The sequence below is a fragment of the Kogia breviceps genome, chromosome 5, assembly GCF_026419965.1.
Source record: "Kogia breviceps isolate mKogBre1 chromosome 5, mKogBre1 haplotype 1, whole genome shotgun sequence".
Classification (NCBI taxonomy): domain Eukaryota; kingdom Metazoa; phylum Chordata; class Mammalia; order Artiodactyla; family Physeteridae; genus Kogia; species Kogia breviceps.
This window is the reverse complement of record NC_081314.1, coordinates 78096947-78111573: the sequence shown is the minus strand read 5'-3', so window position 1 is coordinate 78111573 and position 14627 is coordinate 78096947. Positions and strand designations below refer to the sequence as shown.

Genomic DNA, 14627 nt, shown 5'->3' with positions numbered 1-14627 from the left:
CAGGCCGGCGCGAGCGGCCCGGGGCAGCTAACCTGCCCCGCGCGGGGCCGGGAAGCCGCCACCTGCGAGCCTGGAGCCGCAACTCTTGGGGCGGTGGCTCATTGTCTGCGCCCTCCGGCTGTTTTCTTCCCCGACTGTAGTCTGAAATGGGAAGCTTGCTGGGCTGGTGAGGTCTAACTCTTCCTGAACCCGGCCCTGCCCTGAACCCTGTCGCGCCACAGTCTCTGCCCTCTGTTGATCTCCCTTCCATCGCGTTTCCATCCTCCTTTTCTCCGTTTACTTTTGTGTTGTACAAAACGTTGCGGGTTTTATTCCTCGATTTTTTTCGTCTCTTACAGAATCTTAGCCCCTCCTTGCTGTTTCTCTGGTCATCCCAGTTTCTTTGCTTAGGCATATTGTCTACGGTCCCTTTGCTGTTTTCTAAACTGCAACCTGTGATCTCTTCCATATTCCGCGTTAGTAGAAACGAATAGTTTTCCGAGGGTTTGAGGGCCTCCGCTTAAGAACAGAACTTTCGGGTCTTCTCGTGATTCCTGTTTGATCGTCAGCCAGGAGGTGAATATTTGTTTCTTTAGGTAACTTAGGTGAAGGTTGGCTTTCACCATGTTTGGCTTTCTTTCAAACAACATACACAACATTTTGCCGAATATTCCTCAGTGGACTCAACCTTTTGACTAATTCTTTAAAGAGAGAGTTATGCAAGAACTGAAGAGTGGAAAGTAATTGCCATTGTCGTCAGTCGTTGTGGAGTTGTACTACCAGTCCTTGTATCTTATCTTTAATGGGAATTCTCTGGGCAGTGCGAGCGTGATTTCTTTCCTCCTTGATAAAATAATGCTAACTCCCATTGGTATAATTATCTCAGTTTTATTTTACAAGTGATCTATAGTTTTTTGTTTTCTTTTTAAACCTCTGTAAAAAGACAATCAAAATGGTTAGGCCTAAAATTAGACTACGACGAGCAGTGTTTTGGATCAAGGTTGTGCACGTCACGTTTTTTCCCCTGCTCTGTTTGACTCTTCCGCTCTTGTAAGTAGGCAGGATATTGAAATGTAGAAGAATTTGCTCTGTGGGTTTTGTTTTTGTAGGTTTATTCAAAACAGTAACATTAAATAAAGTTAGATTGGGATGAAGGCAGTGAACAGTAATTTTTAAAGCAGGTTAGAACTTGTCAACTTTGCCAGGAGCTCTGTGGCATTTGTAAAACACACTCATAATCACTTATATATATTTTGTATAAATGTATGAAAAATATATATATATAAATGAAAAGCTTTGTTCATGTTCTCCTATTAAGGGTGTTGATTTAAGTTAACTCTTTCATCCTTAGCTTTTAAATCTTTCTAGTTATTAATTAACCAGAAACACTGATTTACATTATGAAAAATGAACCTTAAAATGTTTCTGACCTGTAATGTATGTAGGTCTTAAACCCACTTTCATGTTTTGGTGAAAGAGGTTGACCTAAATTCAGTGAATTCTGTTTTCACTTCAATGCTGTCATTTTGGTAGTGTCATTTGTCCTTAATTCAATGAAAGGTCTTCTTGGCCTAAAGGGTTAAGGTCTAGAAATGTTGGAGTGTGAAACTAGGTCTGTTGATGTCAGCTTCTCTGCCAGTTCTTTCTACAAACAGACAGTTTTACTGAGGAAGAGTTCTGGGTATTCTGCTTCTCTTAGGACCTTGATTCTGGTTTACAGTTATTCAAAGAGAGAGTTATTCTTCTGGACTTTGTGACATTAAATACTAGCCTTGAAAACCCAAATTCATAAAGTAAGTTTGTGGTTGGAGTCTATCTACTAAACAAATGAATAGGGGTTCCTATGATTCTCTGATCTTTATGAAAGGGCGATTTCCAAGTAGACATGGTTAACGGGTGTATCTTTTCAATTGTACTTTTTTAAAGAGAAAACTTAGAACTTATTCAGGTAGCTAAAGATAAACTTTCAGTTATTCTTTTTAGAAGAGACTTGTTCAAATAGCTAGGGATGAAATAAATAGGAAGGTATTGTTAAATTCTTCCTATGTTTAATCTGTCAATATTGATTATTCTAATATTTGAGTATAACATTTCTTTCAGCTTTCTGAATTTTCTACTTATGATTAAAGTGTGAAACTGCACCTTCTTCAAGTCTTTAAGGCTTTGGGGTTCTGATCAATTTGTTTTGAAAAGCCCTTTCAGTTAGTTAGAGGGGTAATTCCAGACTAATCAGGGAGGGTGTTAAGTTACTTGTGAATCTGAGTTGTCCCTGGTATCCTTTTTGTACCTTGGTAGAAGCAGAAAGAGATGGAAAAAAATAGCCCCTGTTGCCTTGAAGAAATACTGATTATTTTCTTCTGTGACCAGAATTGAGTTTCACTACTTCTTCATTTTAGGATCACTAACCTGAATAAGAGTAGTCAGTCTGAACATTCATGCTGGATTTCAGAGGTCTAGCCTCTTATCTTTGAGGTACAGTAGTACTTGTCATTCCATGTATCTCAAGTGGTGAGGAGCTGGAGACCTGGGTTTTCCACTTGACCCTGGGCAAGATACACATTCTTTTCAGGCTTGTTTTTTTTATCTGTAAAATGAGGATTAATAATAATATAATACACATTTCATAGGGCTATTTAGAGCAAATGAGATAATGCAGGGAAAAGTACTTAGCAAATGAAGTGTTTAGTGATTAATAAATGTTAGTTATTAATATTAATGCTAATATTAATAGTTAATATTCCATTCTGAAATAGGCTTTATATTTAATTGCTTCTACAGCAAATATTGTACTTCCAAACTTAGATTTAAGACTGCTTTCTGAAAGTGGTTGGAATCTCAGGGCCAAGTTTCTGAGACCATAACTGTTAAAGATTACTTTTCAGGAAAAAAAAATAGTTTCATCACTGAAATAAAATACAGGTTTTTTGAATACATGTTTCTCAGATTTTAAAATAGGCATACTTCTCATAGAAAATTTAGAAAGTAGTGAAAACTATTAAGAAATGGGACAAAAATTACTATACTAAAATCACTTAGCCCCCAGAGATAACCATCATAACAGATGAGAATAGTGCCTTTTTTCCTTATTTTTAAATTAAATTCCAAAGGTAGTCAGTACATGCTTATTACAGAAGGTTCAAGCAAGTCAGTTATTTAGAGTAGAAAGTGAAAATTACTTTCCTTACTTTTTAGTCCCATTCCTTACAGGTACCCACTGTAAACAATTTTGTTTTCTTTATGCAATTAGAAATAAGCACAGTGTGTATGTAGTTTTACCTTGTTTTTTTTTAATTAAAAAAACTAATCATTATAAATTCATTTCCATCTCAGTACTTGTAGTTAAACCTCATGTTTTTAATAGTCATGAGATATTCCATTGTATGGTTGTACTTTACTTAATTATTCATGGTTATTTGTTATTTCCACTTTCGGGCAACTAAAACAGGAGCTTTAATGAACTTCCTTATACCTTTGTGCACATGTATACAAGAGTATCTCCATTAAAAGGATTCTTAAGTGTGCATTTTAAGTTTGGTAGATGGCAAATTGCCTTCCTATAAGACTATACTAATTGAATTGTAGAAGCTCTTTACACATAGTAGATATTAATACTTTGCCTTCTGTTTAAGACGATCTTTTACATTTTATCTTTATCAAAAACAGTCTTCTATATTTTCTTCTGGTACTTTAATAACTTGTATTTGAATCTTAATACTTCCAGATTTTTTTTAGGGGGGGAGTGCTTGGTGGGCTAAGAGTTTGGCTACTGAAATAAAATACAGGTGTAACAATATTTCAGGAGTTTGAGGTTGGTGTAAAAATTAGTCACATTATAGGGATTCAGAAAGGAATATTTTAATCATTTTATTGTAAGCATCACATCCAAAAAGGGGGGGAAATGCCCCCTTTGGCCCCTATTTCTTGTCATCTACCTAATTCATCCTCGTCCTTCAAATTTTAGCTTTTGAGTGTAGCTTTCTTTGGGAGTCTTTCCTGATTTCCAGTATGACTTAGATATTCTTTTCGCTTTTTTTTTTTTTTTTTTTTGCGGTACGCGGGCCTCTCACTGTTGTGGCCTCTCCTGTTGCGGAGCACAGGCTCCGGACGCGCAGGCTCAGAGGCCATGGCTCACGGACCCAGCCGCTCGGCGGCATGTGGGATCTTCCCGGACCGGGGCACGAACCCGTGTCCCCTGCATCAGCAGGCGGATTCTCAACCACTGCGCCACCAGGGAAGCCCTGATGTTTCTTTATATTTGTGTGTGTACATAGTTTACTCTTCTAAAATTGGAATCATATTCTGTATAATTTGCTATCTTGCTTTTTTTTTTAACTTACCCTCAAATCTTGGAAGTTTCCCTCTTTCTCCTTAAAAATTCTATTTAAAAATGATTTTTTAATGTTTGCCTAACATTCCATTGCATGCCTATGCCTTAGTTTCATTATTCTCCTATTGGTGAATATATAACTTATTTCTAAGATTTTATATAAATAATGCTATGATGAATATCTTTTTATTCATCCCTGAGTATTACTTTAGAATATTTTCCTAGAAGTGGAATTACTGAATGAAAGGGTATAAGCATTTACAAGTGTTAAATTACCCTTCAGAAAGGTTTGATGTATACCATCACTAGCATTGTGAGTCTCATTTTGTTGCTATCCTCATTGAAACAACCATCATTCTTTTTTTTTTTTCAACCATCATTCTTAATGAAATTGTTAAATTTGCTTATTGCTAGGCAAATAAAAAATACAGTTTAATTTGCATTTCCTGTTTAAATTATAATTTTGTTTTTGTGAATTTGATTTAGTTTCGTTATTTCTGATAAGTATACAGAAGGAACTAGATTTTTTTTTTAGTAAGTTAACTTTTTCCTGTAAAAAATTTTTTTTGTACAGTTTTTAAAGTTACTTTCCATTTACAGTTATAAAACATTGGCTGTATTTTTCGTGTTGTATAATATATCCTCGAGCCTATCTTACACCCAATAGTTTGTACCTCTAGAAGTAACTAGATTTTTATGGTCACGATTATTTTTATTATCTTGCTGGACTTCAGTAAAATTTTATTTACTTTTGTTTTTCAGGTTCATTGTCTTACCTGAAAATAATAGTAACTTTTGCTTCCTTTCCAATAGTTATAATATTTATTAGTATTTTAGCTCTTTATTATGTTGATCAGAATCTCCAAGACACAGTTTTATAAGAGATGTGATAATTGTCTTGGAATGTCTCTGGTATTTTTACGATTTAAGGATGAATGCAGCTGTTGATTTTAGAAATTTTTTATTATTTATTCTGTTCTTTGTAAAAAATAGGAGTGTCTTCTGAATTTTATCAAATGTTTTTATAACTTATTTAGGTGATGATAAGAGTTTTCTTTTAACTACTGATAAAAATATATAAATATATAAATACATTTGCTAATACCATTCCCAAAGGTTATATATCCTAAGGTATATATCATGAGGAATCAAAACCCCACTCTTGTTAGTCAAGTGTACAGAATTTATTGAAAGAATAGAAGAGAGTCTCATAGAACTTTAGTTTAATAAGAATACACAGTCCATATGGTAACTTCTGTAGTTCCTTCTGTAGTCTGGAGAAATCCTTACTTACTCATGAGTCAGTTTTGAGAAATTTTATTTCCCCAAATTATATTTTTTTAAGATTTTCAAATTTATTATTAAATGGGTGTATGTAATATTTTATATAATTAAAATCTGTGGTGTTCATCTCCACTTTTTATTAGTGATTTCATTATTTTTCTTAATTTGATTTGCCAAATGTTTATCTACTTAGTGGTTTTTAATAAGAAGCTTTGAGATTTATTAGTTGATTTTCTGTTTTCTGATTTTCTAATTTCTACTTTTTATTTTGCTCTGGTTTTTCTTTTTTTGGTTGTACAGCAAGTCCCCTACAAATGTGCTCATTCCAAGAGCACATTCGTAAATCCGGTTTGTTCATAAGTCCAACAGAGTTAGCCTACATACCCAATTAGCACAATCGGCTATATGGTACTGTACTGTAATAGGTTTATAATACCAACAAAGTTAGCCTACATACCCAATTAACACAATCGGCTATATGGTACTGTACTGTAATAGGTTAATAATACTTTTCACACAAATAATATTTAAAAAAGAAATGCAAAAAATTTTTAATCTTACAGTACAGTACCTTGAAAAGTACAGTAGTACAGTGCAACGGCTGGCATACATGGGCTAGCATCGAGTGAACAGGCAAGAAGAGTTGTCAGCAATAGGAGATGGAGGGCAAGCTGCAGTTTCATTCACACCTGACGTTCACTATCAGCTACATCACCGCTGCTTTTATGCTTGCTTCTACGCTTGCTTCTGGACATCCAGGGCTTGAAATACTGTGCTACTGTACTCTATACGGTACTGTACAGTAAAGTACACAAAAGCACAACCACTTGTAGAGGATGCCCGCATGTGACAGTGTATGCCAGACATGTGAATTAACTTACGTGGTTGGACCTGTGAACACATGTTTGCATCTTTGAAAGTTCATAACTTGGAGGTTCATATGTAGGGGACTTACTGTATTTTTTCTAACTTAGTAAATTCTTAGTTCTCTCTCTTTTTTATTTTTTATTTTTATTTTTTGCGGTACATGGGCCTTTCACTGTTGTGACCTCTCCTATTGCGGAGCACAGGCTCCGGACACGCAGGCTCAGCGGCCATGGCTCACGGGCCTAGCTGCTCCACGGCACATGGGATCTTCCCGGACCGGGGCACGAACCCATGTCCCCTGCATTGGCAGGCAGACTCTGAACCACTGTGCCACCAGGGAAGCCCCTCCTCTTTTTTTTAAATGAAAACATTTTTAATGCTCTTAATTTGCCCCTGAGTACAGCTTTGGCTGCACTCTGAAATGTCTGTGAATGATATTCTTATACTCATTGCTTTCCAAATAGTTGCTAGTTCTAGTTTTTTTTTTTTTTTTTTTTTTTTTTTTTTTTTTTTTTTTTTTTTTGCGGTATGCGGGCCTCTCACTGTTGTGGCCTCTCCCGTTGCGGAGCACAGGCTCCGGACACGCAGGCCTAGCGGCCATGGCTCACGGGCTTAGTTGCTCCGCGGCATGTGGGATCTTCCCGGACCAGGGCACGAACCCGTGTCTCCTGCATCGGCAGGCGGATTCTCAACCACTGCGCCACCAGGGAAGCCCGCTAGTTCTAGTTTGATTACCTCTTTGACTCAGGAAGTATTTGGTATAGTTCTATTCACTGTATTTTCTTTCATTGTCATTGACTATGTTCTTTTAAAATAATATTTTAAGTTTACTGAGGGTTTCTTTGTGACTTAAAGCATAATCCAATTTGCTAAATGTTTTTTGAAAACTTAAGAACATTTTCTGTTTGCACATACAGTTTTATATACACACACATATATCTGTCAATTAAACTTTATTCAAATTATCTTATTCCTTAATAATTTTTATTAATTATAAGACAGTCTTTATTAAGTTTTTAATCTTAATCTGTCAAAGACTAAGAGTTAGCATTGTTTCTGAAAAGCTTGTGCTTACATTGGGACCTTTACTGTTTTTTTTTTTTTTTTTTTTGGTGGTACACTGGCCTCTCACTGTTGTGGCCTCTCCCGTTGCGGAGCACAGGCTCCGGATGCACAGGCTCAGCAACCATGGCTCACGGGCCCAGCCGCTCCATGGCATGTGGGATCCTCCTGGACCGGGGCATGAACCTGTGTCCCCTGCATTGGCAGGTGGGCTCTCAACCACTGTGTCACCAGGGAAGCCCGGGGCCTTTACATTTTTGTTTCTTCCCCCTGAATACTGTGTTCCTTTCATATGTCACTGTTTTAAAGAGGCCTTACTTGATCAGCCATCTAAAATAGCCTCCACCTGCTCCTGCTCAGTATCTAACTTCTTTCTCCTCTGTGTTTTTCTTTATAGCACTTCCACCTGAAATTATTTTTTCATTCAATTGTTTATCTCTTTGCTATTATTCTGTTCAGAACTTAGAACAAGTATGTATGCAGTATGTGTTTGTTAAGTAAAGAGTGTCCTTTTTTATTTCTAATGCCTTTTTTAAAAAAGTAATAGACTTTATACAGTTTTAGGTTCACAGAAAAGTTGAGCCAAAAGTACAGAGAGTTCCCATATACCTTGATCTCCCCCCTTCCTCAGCTTCCCCCATCATCAACATTCTGCAATGTTTGGTATGTTTGTTATGATTGATGAACCAACATTGACACATCATTACCCATCAAAGTTCATAGTTTACATTAGGGTTCACTCTTGATATTACACATTGTATGGGTGTGGACACATGGTGGATAATGACATGTATCCACCATTACAGTATCATACAGAATAGTTTCTTCACTCCCAAAATTCTCTGTGCTCCACTTATTTACCCCTCCCTTCTCGCTAATCCCTGATAACCACTGAAGCTTTAACTGTCTCCATAGTCTCGCCTTCTCCAGAATGTCATGTAGTTGGAGTTATACAATATGTAACCTTTTCAGCTTCTTTCACTTAGCAGTGTGCATTTGAGTTTCCTTCATATCTTTTCATGGCTTAATAGCTCATTGCTTTTTTATGCTGAATAATACTCCATTGTTGGGATATACCACAGTTTGTTTATCCATTTACCCACTAAAGGACATCTTGGTTGCTTCCACATTTGGCAGTTATGAATAAAGCTGCTATAAACATCCAAGTTTGGGTTTTTCATGGACATAAGTTTTCAGCTGATTTGAGTAAATAGCATGGAATACGATTGCTGGATTGTATGGTAAGAATATATTTAGTTTTGTTAAGAATCTGCTAAAACTGTCTTTCAAAGTGGCTGAACCATTTTGCTTTCCTACCAACAGTGAATGAGAGTTCCTGTTGCTCAAATCCTCACCAGCATTTGATGTTAGTATTTTAGATTTTAGCCATTCTAAAAGGTGTGTAGTGCTGTCTCATTGTTTTAATTTGCAGTTCCCTAGTGAAGTATGAGACTGAGCATCTTTATATCAGATACATCTTTTGCAAATATTTTCTTCCACTCTGTGGCTTGTCTTCATATTCTCTCTATCCTAATGATTTTTATCATGGTTTTGGTATAATATTATTGATGTATGTTTAAGTTCTATACTGCTAAAGATCTGTATTACACCTAATCAACAAAAATAATTGTCATATTTAATCTTTCTTAGTTTCATAGTTTACTTATCTTAAATTCCCATCTGTCCTGTTATTCTTTGTTCAATAAATTATTATCCAACCTTGTCTTTCCATGCCATTTTTAGTTGTATCTCTTTTAAATTACATATAGTTTATTTTTGTTTTAATCCAAAGTGAATACTTAAAACATTTATGTGTATTGTTATAGTTAATTCTGTTGGGTGTGTTTCTGTTATTTTATTTAATGCTTTCTGTTTTTTAATGATTCATTGCTACTGCTTCTACATTTTTGTAAAATATACATATTGTAAAGTTATCATGTTAACCATTTTAAAGTAAAGTTAACCCTTGAACAACACGAGTTTGAACTTTGCAGTTCCACTTATACATGGATTTTTTTCAGTAGTAAATACTACAGTACTGTACTATCCAAGGTTGTTTGAATCCTAGGATGCAGAACTGCAGATACAGAGGAACTTTGGATTTGGAGGAACCATGTATATGGAGAGCCATATTATAAGTTATACTCAGATTTTTGACGGTGTGGAGGGTTGCGCCCCAACCCCCAAGCTGTTCAGTGTCAACTGTATACAGTTCTTTGGCATTAAGTACACTTACATTATTGTACAACCATCATCACCATCCATCTCCAGAATTTTTCATCTTCCCTAACAGAATCTACACTCATTAAACACTGATTCCCTGTTCCTCTGTACCCACAACCCCTGGTGACTGTCTCTAATCTACTTTCTCTTATGATTTTGCCGTTTCTAGATGATTCATATAAGTCTAATACAATGTTTGTTCTTTTGTGTCTGGCTTATTTCACGTAGCATGTTTTCACGGTTCATCCATGTTGTAGCCTTTATGAGTACTTAATTCCTTTTTGAGGCTGAATAATATTCCATTGTGTGTGTGTTTATCCTGTTATCTGTCAATGTCTTAAAGCCAACTAATCTATACTTTAAGTGAACTCAACTGTAAATCTAAAATTTAAAAAAATAACAATTTCTGATTTGTCAGTCTGAAAAAGAAAATTATACTTTGACTCCCTGTAACTGAAGACTGGCTTATTCTCTTAACCAACCTTCACTTTAATGTTCATTATCAGTTTCTCAATCTTACATTTAAATTGAGTCATCATGTATGTCAGCTAACATACATTTTCATTTAATATAGGAGTAACTGGAAGGCACATTTAATAATTATTAGGTCACTAATGTCCACAGAAAGTTTCATGCCATGTGGTCTCACATTAATTTTGTTTCAGAGCTTCCTATATCTGATGGTGCTAGGAATCTTCCTTTTTCTTTTTATTGAAATATTTTGACCGATTGTGTCTTATACATGTTTATTAATGTTGCCTGATACATTAACTCCTTACAGTCTTCATACTTTTTTTTTTCATTTCCAGAAATATTTTTGGTTATTTTTAGGTCTTTTTTCTTCCTTGAAAACACTTATAGTAATTAGGTTGGCTTATTATTTCTGTCTTTTATGTGAGCTTCTCGAATGTTTGTCTTTAGCACTCATTTGATTTTCCTTTATTACCTCCAATGTAGGCTTTATATCTGCTATCAAAATTTTAGTTTCTTTACATCCTTTAACCATTTACTCTGCTCCCTTTTCTTCTTAAATTACTCTCATTTCATCTTGGTCTTTTTTCTTCATATATGCCTGTTTCATGGATTTTACCAAACAGTGTTTGGAACTTAATTCTGTGTCCTGAAGTAATTTTTTAAAAAAATTATTTATTATTTATTTTTGGCTGTGTTGGGTCTTCGTTGCTATGTGCAGGCTTTCTCTAGTTGCAGCGAGTGGGGCTACTCTTTGTTGCAGTGCACGGGCTTCTCATTGCGGTGGTTTCTCTTGTTGTGGAGTATGGGCTCTAGGCGGGTGGGTTTCAGTAGTTGTGGCACATGGACTCAGTAGTTGTGGCTCACGGGCTCTAGAGTGCAGGCTTAGTGGTTGTGGTGTATGGGCTTAGTTGCTCCGCGGCATGTGGGATCTTCCCTGACCAGGGCTTGAACCCGTGTCTCCTGCATTGGCAGGCGAATTCTTAACCACTGAGCCACCAGGGAAGTCCCTGTCCTGAAGTAATTTTAATTCACCTTCTAAGTTAGACTCTGCTTCTGTGAAAGGTAATTTTGTCTCTTTCTTGTGCTGCATTATCTTTTGTTGAGCTCAGTGTTGGATTTTTTTCCTGCTTATTCATCCTCGAATGGTAACAGTTATCTATTACCTGATATGCATTTGTCAGAAACATTTATGGGATTGATTGTCCTTGCCTCTACAGTTGACTGGATTTCTGGTTGAAACCTCTTCTTAGGTGTATTGTTAAAGGATAAATACACACAGCACCTAGCCTGAGTTCCAGTGATAAATTGGCATTCATCTTATAGGGTAGTTCTGGGCTAGGATGGTGGGATCTTATGGTTCTCTGGTTTCTAGCATGTGCTACTATTAGGGCTCTTCCTGATTCTAACCAAGTACCCACAACACAGCACTTCGCTTGTGTGACTACACCTCCCAGGAAGCCATGTACCAATCCAGGTTTTTCTGCCCATTTACAGCTCCACTTGAACCTTACATACACACAGGCACATAGAAAGATACTTGTTTTCTGGAACTTGCATGGCAGTCTCCTAAATGTATGTAGAAAGATCAGAAGAGATGATAAGGAACTCCAGCTGTCACAGAACCCACTTCTATATAGCCAGAAATGACTTAGCAAAGATGACTGACTAGCTTGTTTTTTGTTTTTTTTTTGCGGTATGCGGGCCTCTCACTGTTGTGGCCTCTCCCTTTGCGGAGCACAGGCTCCGGATGCACAGGCTCAACGGCCATGGCTCATGGGCCTAGCCACTCCACAGCATGTGGGATCTTCCCGGACCGGGGCACGAACCTGTGTCCGCTGCATCGGCAGGCGGACTCTCAACCACTGCGCCACCAGGGAAGCCCTAGCTTGTTTCTTTGAGGCAGACTTTGGGTCTCCAAATAGAAGTATGGCTAGCAGAGAGGAGCGAGCTATCTTTATATCTTCTTTTAGGCAAATGGTCAAACTTTCTTTTATGAAACAGAACATGGATGGGTCATGAATCTTTTCTTAGTTGAGATTGCGTGACCTTATAGCTAATGGAAAGCCTTCAAAGATTTTATATAAATTCTTCATGGAAATTTGGGATAGACCCCATGGTGACTTCTGATATGATACCATTTTTTACCACAATAAACTGGTTTCAGTTTTTGTTTAACTTAGATAAACACCTAAGTAATCAAATAATCAGTCTGCACTTGACCTTCATTTTTCAGTATAAGGTCTTAGATTGATAAGTTTTCACTTTGATTTTAGGAAAATGGCATTTTGTTACAATTTTCATCTTTTTTATGTCTAGTTGAACACTTTTTATATACATACAGTCCCCCTACTTATGATTTTTTGACTTTACTATGGTGCAGAAATGGTATGCATTCAGTAGAAACCATACTTTGAATTTTGATCTTTTTCTGGGCCAGCTATACAAGGTTCAGTACTCTGGTGGTGCTGGGCAGAGGCAGCGAGCTGTAGCTCCCAGTCAGCCATGCAATCACAAGGGTATATACACTTGTGATACACTTAACAACCGTTCTATACCCATACTACCATTCTCATTCACTTTAAGTACAGCATTCAGTGAACTACAGGAGATATTCAACTCTGTTATAAAATAGGCCTTGTGTTAGATGATTTTTGCTGAACTGGCAGCTAATGTGTTTTGAGCATGTTTAAGGTAGACTGGGCTATGATGTTCCTTGATAGGTTTAGGTGTATTAAGTGAATTTTCGACTTACCGGTATTTTCAACATACATATCGCTATGTAGTCCCATCTTAAGGAAGATCTGTGTTTGTTGCCCCTCTCCTCTTTTTTCATTTTGAATCACCATTTGGATTTTGCGACCAAACTTGAGGAAAGCTAGACTTCACTCTGTTGAACACATTTCTTCTTACTTCTTTTTTAACTTTTTAATTTGTTGTTCCTTGCTTCACCATTCACTACCTTATAGGCACTTTTGAAGCATTTTCTGAGTCTCACCTCTTCTTTCATGCTTAGTCATAGTTTCACTTTTTTAGTGTAGTGATTGGGTAAAGGCCAAGGGGAAGAAGAAAAAAAGGAGGATCACATTTCGATTACAGAGTTTCTTTAACACACTGCGTCCTCTGTTTACAGATACCTTCCTCTCTTTTTGCTTGGCAAGTTCATTCTCATCCTTCAAAGGCCAGTTCTAATTTCTTTGCCTAATTACTTTCATATGCATAGGAGCTCTGGGTCCTCTTTTCCACTGCATTCCACTCATCCCTGTCAGCTCTTATCTTATTGCGGAGTAGTCATTTGTTACTCTTTTCCCACTGATGGTGAGCTCAAAACTGAGACTACATCTTAGTTATCTTTGATCTCTAACATCTGACACATTGTATTCACAAAATAAATATTTCAGTGACTTAGGAAGGACATACTAAGAGTTTCTTCATTTTTCAACCATGTCATTTTCCTGCTTCTAGTGTGAAATGTAAAAACCAGTTCTTTCTGGGAAGTGTAATTATGGATATTCTATTTTTGTTTAAATTTTATTCTGGTTTGGGTTTCTTTGTAATGATCTTGTACTACTTTTATTATGAGAATAAAAGACACTTAAAACCAAACCTCTCGAACTTCCAGGTGTTCCCCATTGCCCAGCACCTGCAACTTTCTGGTCCCACTTAACAGTCTTATTTCCCCCTACTTGCTCCTATGTGCCCTTTTGTCTTATGAACTAGATAATTCTTATTGTTCCTGTTGCCTAGAATCCCATCTCCTGGGTAGGAGTATGATCTGTTGTAAATGGAGAAATGCTTGTAATAGGGATTGAGTAGTAAGAATTTAGACTAATGTCCTGCTGGTCTTATTTTGAATATACAGTAGTTAAAGTGAGGTGCTTGGATGAGTTTTATCAGTTGTGAGGATTGAGATAAATGGAGCATTTAATTATCTTAGCTTTCTAGAATAGTGATATTAAAGAAGATAGAATAGTGAAAATATCTTCAAAATTTCCTGGGTCTCCCCTAGCCTAAAAAAGGAAACAAACTTTACTTGGCTCCGATGCCATCACAGATACACCTTTCGTTGATTGATTTATTCATTCAACAATACTCATCCCTGAGACACATGAACTAGATACAGTGTTAGGTATTAATGATGTAATGGTCAACAGAATACTCACTGGATCCATGCTTGTGGAGTTTATAACATAGTTAGGATAGACAGACTTTTAAAAGCAAATCCAGTGTGATGAATGTTAAGAAAGAATAAAATAATGTGCCTGGGATGGGAGTGGGGAGGTATCAGAGAAGGTTTCCTGAGAAAGTGACCTTTAGGCCAATAATATTTGAAGTAGGTGTTTGACAGGTGGAGGTGGTGAACAGAAAGTAGGGTGACCCGTTCAATCCCAGTTTGCCCGGGGCTTTCCTGGGT

At 36.7% G+C, this 14627-nt stretch overlaps 1 protein-coding gene across 2 annotated transcripts in view; it reads left to right on the top strand.

Moving 5' to 3' along the window:
- Positions 1–14627, top strand: part of PAK2 (p21 (RAC1) activated kinase 2) — an 82563-nt gene that overhangs the window by 5695 nt on the left and 62241 nt on the right. The window lies entirely within an intron of this gene.